The sequence below is a fragment of the Schistocerca gregaria genome, chromosome 4 (assembly GCF_023897955.1).
Source record: "Schistocerca gregaria isolate iqSchGreg1 chromosome 4, iqSchGreg1.2, whole genome shotgun sequence".
NCBI classification, from domain to species: domain Eukaryota; kingdom Metazoa; phylum Arthropoda; class Insecta; order Orthoptera; family Acrididae; genus Schistocerca; species Schistocerca gregaria.
In genome coordinates this window covers 116,834,418-116,849,592 of record NC_064923.1, presented here as the reverse complement: position 1 = coordinate 116,849,592, position 15,175 = coordinate 116,834,418, and the positions used below count along the sequence as shown (strand labels likewise).

General features: G+C 38.6%; 1 protein-coding gene across 4 annotated transcripts in view; it reads right to left on the bottom strand.

Annotated features, from left to right (window-relative positions):
- The window catches only part of LOC126266740 (serine/arginine repetitive matrix protein 2-like), a 320,191-nt gene that overhangs the window by 260,167 nt on the left and 44,849 nt on the right, over positions 1-15,175 (bottom strand). The gene's annotated exons all lie outside the window — the stretch shown is intronic.

Sequence of the window (15,175 nt, the reverse complement as noted above, 5' to 3'; positions counted from 1 at the left end):
AAGAAGCCACTCATCCGAGGGTAGTGCTCGATTTGGAAGAAAGTTATAAAGACAGTAGAGAATTTCAGCTACAAGTATTTGATGTCCATCACTTCTAACCACTCTTCTCTGGGATACATAATGTTGTGCCTCAATAGTACAGTCACTTCAAGCAAGGGAACATTACCCTGGTACCAAGCATAGTATCACCAACATCCCTAAGATGATGATGATGCTGACGAAGGGCATTTTTGGACTGACTGTACTGCTTTCATTGTTGATACCTGCACTGAACAGCTTTATTTACACTCAAGAGTTAAAACAGATAAATGATTTCATTACTCTGAATTGTAACATCTGCTCCAGTGTCCCCACAATCACATATACCTCAACATCAACACCACAGACAGTAAATTCATCCAGTAATCCAATCTCTCCAGCCCTAGTAAGGACAGAATTTTTCCTGAAGTGTCACAAGTTTGCTTTTGAGTAAATCGTAATTTGCTTTGTTATTCTGTGTGTATTTGTGGATGTCATTTATATGTGTGAGTGCTTAACCAGGTAGAATGTAGGTGATTATGGATCAGATAATCTATATAAATGACATACAATGAAGAATTACAACAAATGAAGAATTACCACAGGATGGACAGTGACAGCGCAACATACAGCCTTGAAAGGAGCTGGTCCTATAGCCCAGTCCATGAAGACCAAAGAACATCGATTAAAGAAAAAAAAATTTGTAGTTGCAAACTTTTCCACAATGCTAGGAGGTTGCATCCCGAACAAAATACTAAGAATCCTGATCTGTGGGTTGTGAGCAATGGGGTGAGGGTGGGAAAAAAGGCAAATTTCTTAGGTTCTTCTCAAATAACTCAAAATCAATGCCATACATCAATAATGTTTCTCAGTACAAAATTAAATTACATTAAATCTCAAAAAAGTCCTATTCATCTTTTCTGTAGGACTATTAGTTTCCACATTCAAGGAATGGAGAAGGAGAAACGAACAAGATTTTTTGCGCCGCTTTGTGATCACAGATGAAACTTGAGTGGATTACTATACCCCAGAGACAAATCAACAGTCAAAGCAGTGTAAACATGCTGATTCTCTGCCATTAAAAAAAAATAATAATAAAAAAATAAAAAATATATAAAAAAACAAAGACAATTCCTTTGGCAGGAAAGGTCATGACATCAGTGTTATGGCATGCGAAGGGAATGCTGCTTGTAGATTATCTCCCCATGGGGCAAATAATTACTGGAAAACACTACCCTAACCTCCTGGACAAATTGCAATGAAAGATAAGTGAAAAAAGACCAGGTTTTGCAAGGAAGAAAGTCATCTTCCATCAACACAATGCATGCCCACACACGTGCCATCACCATGGCATAATTACATGAACTAAGGTATGAACTGTTGCCACACCACCATTATTCACCTAATATGGCTCCATCAGACTTCCACCTCCTCCCAAAACTGAAAATTTTTCTTGGTGGATGAAGATTCACTCCAAACAAAGACTTGATAGCTGGAGTTGACAACTATTTTGAAGGCCTGGAGGAAACTCATTTTCAAGATGGAATCAAGGCACTGGAATATCATTGGACCAACTGCATTAATCCACAAGGCAATTACATTTAAAAATAAAGTTTCACTGCTGTTAAGTACCTTTTTTCTATTCTGTTCTGAGAACATTTCAAAATCACCCTCATATTCCAGACACTGACAGTGGAGATAATGAAATCAACAGTGTGGCTTGGTTCAAATGGCTCTGAGCACTATGGGACTCAACTTCTGTGGTCATTAGTCCCCTAGAACTTAGAACTACTTAAACCTAACTAACCTAAGGACATCACACACATCCATGCCCGAGGCAGGATTCGAACCTGCGACCGTAGCAGTCGCACGGTTCCGGACTGCGCGCCTAGAACCGCGAGACCACCGCGGCCGGCAACAGTGTGGTAGACAGCTGACAGACCCAGCTGTTTAAACCTTTTTTTTTTTTTACGTAACACCTCACACCTCACTTAACAACTGCATTTTAATACATACTTAATGAACTGAAAATAACTCCATTGTACAAAAACAAGCTCGGTGAAGTTATTTTGTCTACTCACATACAAGAACTGGACAGGAAGTACTAGAGAGGTTCTCTCCGAACTGGAAAGAGATCAGCACCCATGGTAGGGTGTGTTGCCTCTCCCAGAAGAACACTACAGTTACCACACAGGAAGACTAAGAATCAAATCCCCCTCTGGCAGTGTAGGACAATGTGCAAAAACTTACATAAATTATGTCCATATTCATTACCTGCATTAGTGTTATTAGAAACTCATATCTTCATTCCACATAGTGTTAACACATTTTGTGCAAAGCACACAGTCCCCGCGCATGTCTGCGCACTGTGTTGCCACTGATTCATAAGGTGAGCTGTGGAGGGGCCATATATGAGGTCCGTTCAAAAAATTGCAGAACATTCGTAATTTTGCATCAATGGTGTAACTGCCCAGCACACTTCTGTGTTTAATATGTAACTGCTGGAAGTTTTGTTCTTCTATGTCTGTTAGTTATTGTTTTGTGCTGTATTGAGTAAATTGTTGTGTGACACAGTTTGTGAATTTCGAGATGGAAGAGTTAAGGGAGCAACGCATCAGCATTAAATTTTGTGTGAAACTCAGGAAAACCTTTACAGAGACACACCAAATGATGCAGGAAGCCTATGGTGATGAGTGCTTAAGCCTTACTTGGTGTTATGAATCATTCATACTGTTTAAAAATGGCCAGACGGAAGTTGAAGATGACCCTCGTTCAGGACGTCCTTCAATATCTACCGAAGATGGTTGTATCAGGAATTTCAGCAAAATTGTGCATGCCAATCGAAGACTGGCTGTCCGAGAGATTTCAGAAGAAGGTAACATTTCAGTTGGATCATTTCATGAAATCCTGACACAGCATCTAGGAATGCATTGTGCTGCCACCAAGTTTGTCCCACAGCTCAGAGCTGGTGCGTGAATATCGTACAAGAAAGGAAATTGTTGTGCGGCCTCATCCTCTGTACTTTTCCAGACCTGGCCACTGCAGACCTTTTTTTTATTTTCAAAGCTGAAAACCTTGTTGAAAGGATGAAGATTTGGGACAATAGACGAGAGATCCACCAAGAGGCATACCAAGAAAGCTTCTGGAAGTGGAACTAGCACTGGAAGCAGACGTCAATTCCGTATTTAAGTATTTAGAAGGAGACCATGCACAATAAATATAGGGTAAGTGTAGAAAAAAGTTGTGGACAAAGTTCTGGAATTTTCTGAACAGATCCCTTATCTTTGTGAAATTCCCTGTAATCGCTTCTTATGACATAGTAAGGTAGATAGAGTGGGGATCACCTGCACAACCTTCAGTTTGCAGACCTATGGAGGAGAGAAGTGCATGAACACAATCCAGTGACCTACTTTCCCTCACACTTTAGCCTCACACATCTCCCCCTCCACCCTGTTACATCCACAGAACAAATTTTATTCCTTACAACTCTACTGGACTTGGATACCGTACACACAATTAAAATATATTTTTAATCCACTTAATTTAAAGATAAACATTTAATTTTATACGATTAGAACAATATTTTTAATAATCTGTGATTTTTCCATCCCCTGTATGCGACAACTTTTAGCACTACAGAAAAAATGAACTGGACATTTTTTGTAGGAAATTTAATGTACTTTAATTTTGTACTAAGAAGAATTTTCACTTGTAGTAGTAGTTTTTGGGTATTTTCAGAAAAAACTAAAAGCTTGACTTTCAAATTCACTTCCACCACAATGCTCACGCCCCATTAGTCAGAATTTTTAGTATATTGTTCAGGACACTCTCTCCCAGCACTTTGTAAAAATTTGTGACTATATGATTTTTCCCCCAATTTTCCTTCCTTGACTGTACTATTACAGGCACCTGCGACCAGTCGAATCTCCTAAGGATGAACAGTGATGATGATATCCAGATGTGCTTGTCTCTGTAGGTCTTTGGGATGTCATTTCCAAATCCCTTAGGTACAATTTTAAATCAAATATGAAGCCCAAAAACCTCATCAACTCTTTCACACTCAGAACAATATTCCTCATTATAAGTATATGTTGATTAAGTATCAATCATGACCATGGAAGTTCATATAATTTGGCATACTGCATAAGTGAAGCATACTTCTAACCTCTTTCATATCAGCTGCAACTTTCTTGTGGCTCTTGCACAATACAGTAAAACCATCCACATAAGGAGCACTGTACTGGCTTTCCTGCCATAGGCTTTGTACTATTTAAGGCAATGACAATGACAGCAAAACATGATTCTTCATTGTGGCATCAGTCCTCGTGTTCAAACTAGTCCAATCACATCTTCCCCAGCACTAAATTTGAAATAATACAGAGAGGGAGCTGTTTTAAGATATGGAGATAACTCCAAAGTCCCACTGGTAGAGCTATCTAAGAAAATTGTTTCTCCATGTATAATTAAAGCTAAAAAAAGATACCAATTAAGATTTGCTTGTGTTGGATAGCAAGTTGCACAACTGTTTATCTCTAGCAGCATCTGGTTGTCAATGCTGGTATCTCTAACTACTCTGGAAGTGATTTTGAAGTTAAAGCTCACTACATGCTTGATACCTTTCCAGTGTGCTCTTGAAAGAAAAACTTTGATAACAAATGGAGAAAATAGTCTTTCCAAGACTTCAAATAAGGTATTTAAATCAATTCCATCCAAAAAACAAAGAAATATTTTTTCTTCCAGATTTAGATGAACAGAAACAAAATGATTCTATTTTCAATTTTGTGAGATACTACAACATAGTATTACATACTTTCTCATGGCCAGGTGGTGTGTCAAAAGCCAATGCAAGGGGCACTTCTACATTGATGGAAGTACTGCTTCAAGTGGCCCTCTCGGTGACTGTTCTGAAGTGCATCCCAGGTGGTGCAGACGTGACTTCTGAGACATGTTCCACCACTGTCTGGCTGTCTCTCCTGGGCTAGCGTAAGAGCTTCAGCTGCACTTCTGCCTGTAACTGGTCACCTACCACCTCTCCCTGATATCCCTTCTTATGAACCTCACAACAATAAGAACTTCATGAAACAAATAATAGCATTCAGAAATTTGTCTCTAATCAGTTCCATTTTTGTTGCTGGCTTAAATTCTTTGGAATGGAAGACTTAGTAGCTTGGAGAATAATAACTGTCTTATGATCCACTCATTCCTGAATGCTGTGTGGATGTCCATTGACAATCAGTTAGCTATACAGTAACCAGTTAGTATCCCTGAAACACCATTTCAGTAGCTTCCTTTTCAGCACCAACTGAGTATCCAAATCAGATTGTGGTGCAAATCATGTATCACTTACCACTGAGCAGTATCTGTTAACATAGGAGAATGTACTCAGAAATCTTTGATACAAAGTGAATCAGTAGTATTACTCCAGCAGATGCTTTTCCTCTCTTCCCGTACTCTGGAGGACAACGTTTTAAGCCCACGTCAACCATCCTGATTTAGGTTTCCCATGATTTCCCTAAATTGCTTCAGGCAAATGCCAGGATGGTTTCTCTGAAAGGGTACTGCCGATTTCCTTCCCCATCCTTCCTTAATCCAGTGGGACCGATGACCTCACTGTTTGATCCCCTCCCCCCAAATCAACCAACCAATCCTCTCTCTCTCTCTCTCTCTCTCTCTCTCTCTCTCTCTCTCGAAGCCAAAATTTCAACTACTGGTTTTATAAAAAAGCTTTCCTGGAAGTTCTGCTGAAGTTGATTGGTTGTCACTTAATAGTGAGGTAATCCATCCCTTGGTAAAGAGAGAGACCATCTATAGTTAGCAATGACAGCAAGAAACCTGATCAAATTATGAAAGTATGTAGGAGTGGTAAAATCAAGTAATAGCTGAGAAGTAAAGTGAAGTAAAAATACATGTGTCAGGGTAGTGTGTAGGTCAGAGCAGGCAAGGGGACTCCTCTGTGACGAGGGAAATCCCACCCGCATCTCATTTCCCACTAATCCAATTAAGAGTAAAGACAGTTACAGATTAAAGAGTGCCTTTGCATAGAGAGATTCATACTAGTAAAAGTGAGAAGGCTGAAAGCAATATGTTTATAAGTTGGACTGAAAGTAATAAAATAAGTTGAAAGAAATAATCAGGTTAATACATGGGTGGGTCCAGATGAGTGTCCCCCAGGTCTCTATATGTGACGGTGACTATAACTCCCACAGCCATCCAGCCACGAATCCATTATAGTCTAAGCATTGTAGTGCAACAGGGGTTTCTGCAGAATAACATGTTCCATTCTTATCATCTTAGGCCGACAAAAGATGTTCATGAAAGCTGAAAATGTAGTTTAGGTAGCTGATAAGGGTAAATGTTCCACTGTGTGTGCTCTTATTTTTATGTTTGGGCAGATAAAATATAAGTCACATCATCTCCAGACATCGCCAAGGCAAGACAGTGAATAGACTTCTCCACCTGCTGTGGCAGAGTGCTTTTCCCTTGGACATTGTGGCTTGGCAGTGCCTTGGAGCTCAAGGAACAGAGAGGTGAGTCCAAGAAAGTAAACTAGCAGAAGAACACATGAAAATCATTTTAAGATCTGTCATCTACTCAGAAATTGTTAGCTAAAGGGAAGAAAGGCATGTACACTGAAACAATATGAGATCTGTTCACCCAGGATTATCACTGAAGTTGTATACAGAGACAAAGTATACATATAATACAGAAGAGTCAATATTGAACTGTTTATGTCATTTCATAAACAGTTGGTGTAGACCTGAGCTCTCTTGCAGCCCTTGACCGTCTGCATATGGAGATGATGGCACATGACCAGAGATAGTGGCATTGCATAGCAGATCCACAGAATCAAGAATGTTACGAGAAGGAGATCATCAGGTTCACATAAGGTAAAGGTGATCACATGCAAAGCATCAGGACGACAGACTGATCGCCCCCAGGACGACCGACTGACCGAGAAGTCAGGATTCAATTACAACCCATAATCGGAGACTCTTTTCCTTCACTTCATATGGTGGCCAAGGTGATGGATGCAGATAAGAGGTACTGAAATAAGAGAGCTTTTGAGATACAAAACGAATTTTCAAGAAATAATGGAGATACATATGATGCTGCCTAAAGCAACTGAAGGAAACAATGAACAACATAATAGGCAAACACATGCTGTAGTTTCACCCCATATAATTATTATATTTATGGAGTAGTTATTTTATGACTTGATAAAAATCAAACAAGTGTGATGTAGCACAACAGATGGCATAAATGAGTTTAACTGACCACGGCAACCAGGTACACAATAACAAATATTTATGTGCTGAAATAACTTAACATGTGAGTCAGGAAACATTATGTCTACAAAATGGAAGATTTCGACATGCTGCTTCCACTCCTATGCCTGAAGCAGCGATCTATGAGTTCAACTTTGCGGTAGCCAACCAACGTGATAACAGCACAGCCTCACATCCCAGGGGAGGGCCTGATTAGCCGACTATGCAACCACTGCACAGAGGCTACTCAAGACAATTTATCACCCACACAAGATGCAGCCACAGTGTGCCATGTATTCAATTTCGTGAGTTGTTATCAGCCCTACACTAAATTCTTTTTTGGAGGTGATCTATTTGTGAAATGTGGGTGATATATGTCTTGTTGATTCCTTATACTGTGTCTGAGGAAGAAAATAGGCTTTCAGTGTACACTATGTGATCACAAGTATCCAGACACCTGCTTGAAAATGACTTACAAGTTCATGGCGCTCCCCATCGGTAATGCTGGAATTCAACAGAATTCAATAAGGTGTTGGTCCACCCTTAGCCTTGACGACAGCTTCCACTCTCGCAGGCATACGTTCAAACAGGTGCTGGGAGGTTTCTTGGGGAATGGCTGCCCTTTCTTCACGGAGTGCTGCACCAAGGAGAGGTATTGATGTCGATCAGTGATGCCTAGCACGAAGTTGGCGTTCCAAAACATCCCAGAAGTGTTCCATAGGTATTAGGTCAGGACCCTGTGCAAGCCAGTCCATTACAGGGATGTTATTGTCATGTAACCACTCCGCTACAGGCCGTGCCTTATGAAGAGGTGCTCAATCATGTTGAAAGATGCAATCGCCATCCCCAAATTGCCCTTTAACAGTGGGAAGCAAGAAGGTGCTTGAAACATCAACGTAAGACTGTGCTGTTATAGTGCCATGCAAAACAACAAGGCGTGCAAGCCCCCTCCATGAAAAACATGACGACACCATATCACCACCACCTCCAAATTTTACTGTTGGCACTACACACGCTGGCAGATGACGTTCACCAGTCATTCACCATACCCACATCCTGCCATCAGATCGCTACATTGTGTACCGTGATTCGTCACTCCACAAACCATTTTTCCACTGTTCACTTGACCAATGTTTGGGCTCCTTAGACCAAGTGAGGCGTCATTTGGCTTATGAGCAGCCGCTCGACCAGGAAATCCAGTTTTTCTCACCTCCCGCCTAACTGTCATAGTACTCGCAGTGGATACTGATGCAGTTTGGAATTCCTGAGTTATGGTCTAAATAGATATCTACCTATTACATATTACGACCCTCTACAACTGTCGGCGGTGGTTAGCACACTGGACTCGCATTCGAGAGGACTACAGTTCAAACCCTTCTCTGGCTATTCTGATTTAGGTTTTCCGTGATTTCCCTAATTCGTTTCAGGCAAATGCTGAGATGGTTCTTTTGAAATGGCACAGCCAATTTCTTTCCCAATCCTTCCCTAATCTGAGCTTGTGCTCTGTCTCTAATGACCTTGTTGTCAACGGGACGTTAAACACTAATCTCCTCCTCCTCCTCCTCCTCAGCGGGCTGCGTCAGTCAACAGACGAGGTTGGCCTGTACGCTTTGTGCTGTATGTGTCCCTTCACGTTTCCACTTCACTATCACATCAGAAACAGTGGACCTAGGGATGTTAAGGAGTGTGGAAATCTCGCATACAGACATATGACGCAAGCGACACCCAATCACCTTACCACATTTGAAGTCCGTGAGTTCCACGGAGTGACCCATTCTGCTCTCTCTCAATGTCTAATGACTACTGAGATCGCTAATATGGGGTACCTGGCAGTAGGTGGCAACACAATGCACCTAATATCAAAAATATGTTTTTGGGGGTGTCCGGATATTTGATCACATAGTGTATGTATGGGTAGATACTACTATATTATTGTAAGCCAGTCGCCACTCAAAAAAGGAACAGCAGAAATTTTGAAGAAATTTAAGGAGTTATTCAACAGTATAAAGCTCAAGCAGATCACTTAAATGAATTAGACCAAATGTCTAATAGTATTAAAGATTTAAAAGCACAAGGGGAGGAGATAGCTAAACAAGTAAATAAACTTCCTGATGTGCATACACTAACAGCAAATTAATGTAAGAAGTTACATGCTCAGCAACAGAGATAGTCAATTCTAAATGCAGATGTATCAATAACCAAATCCCATACATGTGCGGATAGATATTTGAAAAAAATAGAAATTCTGCTGCAGTAAGTGGTGCCCCAAATACTGTGATGTAGCTTGAAGAAACACCTACATGAACTAGACGAACCAAAGGTACAAGGGAATGACGAATTTACTAGTGCAATCAAATATTCTTTGGACAATATTCTAGTGTACCTGAAGGCATTAATAAAGTTTGAACCAGATGGTTCTATACATCTCACTTGTTTTTTAAGGAAGTATTACCAAATGTCTGGGCAGATATGACTAAATTTAACTTTATTCTTCAACATTCACAATATTTTAAAATATAGATTCACGTGTCAAATACTGGAATAAGTGCAAAACTTTCAAATACCAGCAGAAGTGTAAAACGTTGTGTCAGTTGAAAACAGCATTTAAAATAATTTCTGTGTCCTAATGGCCTTAATAAAGCCTGTGATGAGAGGACACATATATTTGAAAAAAATATTTAAGATGTAAAGAATGCAATACTGATGATTTACACTTTGAAAGTAGCATATCTGAAAATTGTGTAACAGTAATGTGCTTTCATATCTTAAGGCTTACGACTAAAAGCATAAGTGCCTTAGGGATTACACAAGAGAAGCATTACACTGTAATTATGGAGTAAAAGCCGTCTTCTTGTTTATCACAGACTGAAGCAGGAAAATTTATTAGTAGTGCACCATGTACTATGAAATGTATCTTACATTACATAGCTGTACTGTATCTGACAGTGAGTTTAACGCATTGAGGGGAAATAAAGATTTAACATATATTTACAGTCCAAAGCCCAGTGTTGATTAGGTGGCACTCTATTGAGTGCACATAGAAATATTGTGGATGTTGTGGTACTCACATAATCTGTGTCTTTTTTACGTTTATTTTGTAAGTTATATTAACTTTTACACATTTTGTTGTTGTAATTACTTACATGAAGTGAATATTATTTTTTTATTCTTAAATGAAAGAGATGCAGAAGTTTATGTATTTACATAACTTAAAGAATATTATTAGGTGTTCATCCATTTTTGCCTGCTCTAGCAGAAAGTTGAATGTGAAATATAATTGTTGGTTGAGCAATAGAGTACACACTTAATGTTTAACAAACTACAAATAGATGCTAAGGCATTGCTGCGCATTAAACCTAGTATTACATTTTATTTAATACTTGGTTAAAGCTATAGGGCATGTTTAAGATTACATTACATACAAAGTGAATCATGTTCAACTGTTACAGGTTAGTTGAAACAAGCTAGTTGAACATTACTGCTGGAGAAGTGGCAGTAATGCAGTAGTGTTGCCTATTATCTGCTGGAAAGATACAACATTGATGTGATAAAGAAATCTGAACAGCCAGGACAATGCAATCTTTGGAGACTAGGCGGACTGACGACTGCCAGGTTCCAAGTTAAGTGATTCAATAGTTCATTTTCCCTGAAGTATTTTCTTCTCTCTTGCTACCCTATGATCTTTAACTTGAAAGTATCTTTCACTGCTCTATCTTTACTTTAGTCACAGAATAACGTTAAAATTACCACTGTCCTGTTACAGACCTATTTAACGTAACTCTTTAGTAAATTAAAGAAATGAAAATGATGATATAAAAATAATCAATTACAATTACATTATATGACATAGAATGAACATTATGTATTATACAGGGTGTTTGTTTTAACTTGGGTCAAATAAATATTTAAAAAATGACACATCTTATGAAAAAAATGTTCTAGGTGAAAAGTTAATATTGGTAAAGGGGACATTGTTTGCTACAATTGGCTACCTCCTAACCATCCTCCCTTTGTGGGCAGTTTCAACCCCCATTTTTATTGCATATTCAGATTCTATGCCAAAAAGTATGTTCGGTTTACACAAATCGTTGTTTCCCATTTGTGGTAGATGGCATTCTAATCGGTAAATATCAAGTGTGCCTGTTTCTGCAATTAAAATCTGACTCATTTGGATCCTACATTTCATTAATGATGTAAATGTAAACCTTTGCATTCTATTGGTTGATACTGATGTTCAAACATTACCTGAGTGTTGCAAATGTGATGAGTGTACAGTACAAATAATATTGCTAGAAGCTGACACTTAAGGCAAATAAACTACTTGCCTGGTACTTTAGTTTTCTGTTCCCTAGAGGGTTGCTTGTGGTGAGTCCCTAAATCTTAGGAATGCTCAATTTCAGTAGCCTCCATCGAAACCTGACATCAGGGTCACCGATTCTTGTGTGGATTTCTATCCAATCACCATAACTTTCACACAGGCTGCTATGCAGCTACTGACAGAATACAAATCACAATCATTGTAACCTAGTGAAATGTCCATGAAATGACAGTGACAGGCTCACCTGTCATAGATACTCACAAAAATCCAGCACCCCAATGGTGAAGGGTAAGGGTATTCACTGATATCAAGTAAACCAATGCGAACATAAAACTATTACATCCACATTGTTGCTCCTGGACTACGCTAAACATATTTTCAAACCAGACATCGAAATGACTAATCATTTTGTATCATACAATCAAATTTGCAAGGCTAAAGTAAACTTCGAACATAAATATCAACTTTTATAACACAAAGTTTTACATTTACATCATAAATGAAATGTGATAGCAAATGCATAAGTTCTCAATTACAAAAATACGCACACTTGACATTTGTTGATTATAGTGCCATCTACCACAAATGGGAAACAATGGTTTGCATAACTGGGTGTATTTTCAGTGTAGAATCCGAATACACAATAAAAATGGGCGAGTTCCCATTTGAAAATACAAAGCTGATCTCGCTCAGCAGGAGGGGTGGTTAGGAGGAAGCCAGTTGTAGCACAGAAAAGTGCTGCCTTTATTTACATCAACTTTCCACATAGAACATCCTTTTACAAACAAGGCATTGTTCTCGAGATATTTAGTTGTTGCAAGTTAAAACAAACACCCTGTATAACTTATGTATAATGAGAATTTTATACTTTTTCTACACAAAGCTTGATCAGAAAGTAAGTGTACTGCAATCATACTGAGCTGTGGTTTTTTATTTTTTGTGTGTTCCAACATTGAGTTGTAGAGTGGGGCCCTTACCAGAGTGAGCATCATAGAAACGTGGTTGTGCATAAACTCATATTGTAGCATCCAGTTGCATGAAAGGTATCAGTAAGAAATCCTGGCACGTGCTGTGATCCGCTTCCTACTCATGAGAGGCATTTTTTTTGCAAATCAAAATTGTTTATGGCAAAGGTGTTATGAACACATCGGATCAAATCTTAGGGAAAAAGAGTTTACCTGTGTCGGACATGCCATGTTTAAAATTAGCAAAACGTCAAAAATGCTTCAGCAATGGCGTACTTATGAAAGAATGTGGAATAGAAATGGCAAATGTTTTGTGTTATGATGATATGGAACATAGCATAAAAAAGAAACTAAACAATTTGGTTGCAAGCTGTCAGTATTATTCTTTGTATGTGGACGAAAGTACTGGTAGAAGACATTGTAGACAACTACTAATTTTTATTCGTCTAGTAATGGATGACTTTTCTGTACATCAAGCATTACTCACTTTGGTTCCATTATTCAGAACAACAGGTTTGGATACTTTTAACACAGTTAAAAATCATGTTGATAAAACTGCTCATTTTAGAAAGTGCTCTGCAATTTGCACCAATAGTTCACCAGCTATGGTCAGAAGTGAACATGGCTTCATTTGTCAATTAAGAAAAAATAGAATAAATTTTTTAACTTTTCATTGGATTATACTTCAGGAAAAGTGGGAAAAGTGTCAGAATTCTGTCCCCAATGAAAGATGTGGCGAAAATTACTAATTCAATACCTGGAGGAAATTGATCGTGGTCTCACTAACAATTTAAACAATTTTTGGAAGGAGTTGATGCAGAATACGGAGATACACTCCTTCATTCCAAAATTCATTTGTTGAGGGCAGGAAAATTTGTAGCTCATTGTTTTGCTCTCAGGAAAGAACTTAGCTAGTTTTTGAATGAACAGGTAAAATAGGATACTACAGAATTTGAAAATACACTGAAGGAGACACACTATCAGAACCAGCATTTCTGACAGATTTTACTAATCACTTAAATAATTCGAATTTGCATTTTCAAGGAAAGGAACACACTATTTGTGATATCATTACAGATATTAACAGATTCAGGTGTAAACTTACATTTGTTATATTGGAACTAAACACAGAAAATTTGTGTCATTTCCCAAATTGGTTTGAACTGAAGCAAGAATACATGGAAGTAAAATTTTCAGGAATTACTTCCATTATTGCTGAAGTCCCCAACGAGTTTCAGAGTCATTTTCAAGATATTAAATCTCTACAGCTGGATATCACTTTCTTTAACAATTCACTGAACATTAGTCTTGAAAGTGCAGGAAGTGATCTTCAGGAAGAAGGCTGCAGTTAGAAAATCATACTATCCAGAACAGAAAGAGATGCAGCAATTTTTTAAGTCATACCACACGACCACTACCCAAAACCAGCAGACTTTGCTATTAAAATATTTTTTTTTCTTTTTTCTTTCAGATCAACATATATTTGCGAAAGTACATGTTCTGCAATGAAGAACATCTAACCTGCTCAGCATAATGCAGTGACCAATGAGTGCTTCATTTTGCTACAACACAAATTGAAACCGATGTTTTAGAATTTGTCAACATAAAATTTATTTACTTACTTTTTTATTACACAATTTGGCCAGTTATAGACCACTTAGAACCTAAGACAAAGGTACAATCTTTTTCTTTCTATCTCCCCAGCACTCGTTCACGTGTTGGCTGATGGCCTGCTTGTGTTCATTTGACATCTCCTTTCTAGGTAGTGAATTTCGTTATTGGATTATAAAATTAAATAAATCTAACCTAAATATTTATGAAAGTTTTGGTAAACTATGTCTTATGACATTTATGTACAGTGACTAGGTAAGTATCATGACTCACACTGTCAGTCATTCCTACAATTGGCCAGCAGGGCTGCGGAGGGGCTGTGATGGACCAGACAAGTCAGGTTGAAAGAGGAAGCACTTGGTGGAAGGGAATGTGTTGAGAGCCAAGCTTTGACAGTCCTGTAGTATATAGAGGCGAAGTGAACATAAAATACAGAAGAGTTTGCAATACACTGTCAACATCATTTCATAAATAGTTGGTGTAGATCTGAACTCTATAGCCCTCAACACTCTGCAGATGGAGATGAAATCACACAATCAGAATTAGTGGGACAGCGTAACAGGTCCACAGCATCCCGAAAATTACACGAAGGTGACTGTCAAGCTCAAATAAGGTGAAGATGGTCATGCAAAGCATCATAGTGACAGATTGATCTAGAAGCAAGGACTTTGTAACAACCCAAACCAGAGACTCTTGTTTCCTTCAGCGTTAAAGATGGAGGAACAGTAACCACAATTCATCAGAGTGCTAACCCAACACAGTAAATAGAGTGCAGCAGGAAAAGGCGCTAACCACAACATCCAAAAGCAATTAAAAAGAGTAAAGATGACCGAGGCAAATGGCGAAGGAGGTAAGAGTCGAGGGTACCCCAGATACTCCAACCCAACTACCTTGCCCCTGCCCTGAAAGTAGTTAAAAACATTATATTTGAGAGTAACAAATTTGAAAGGGAGAACCTTTCACAGGGAAAACTGAGAAACAATTCAACTTTTTGTGAG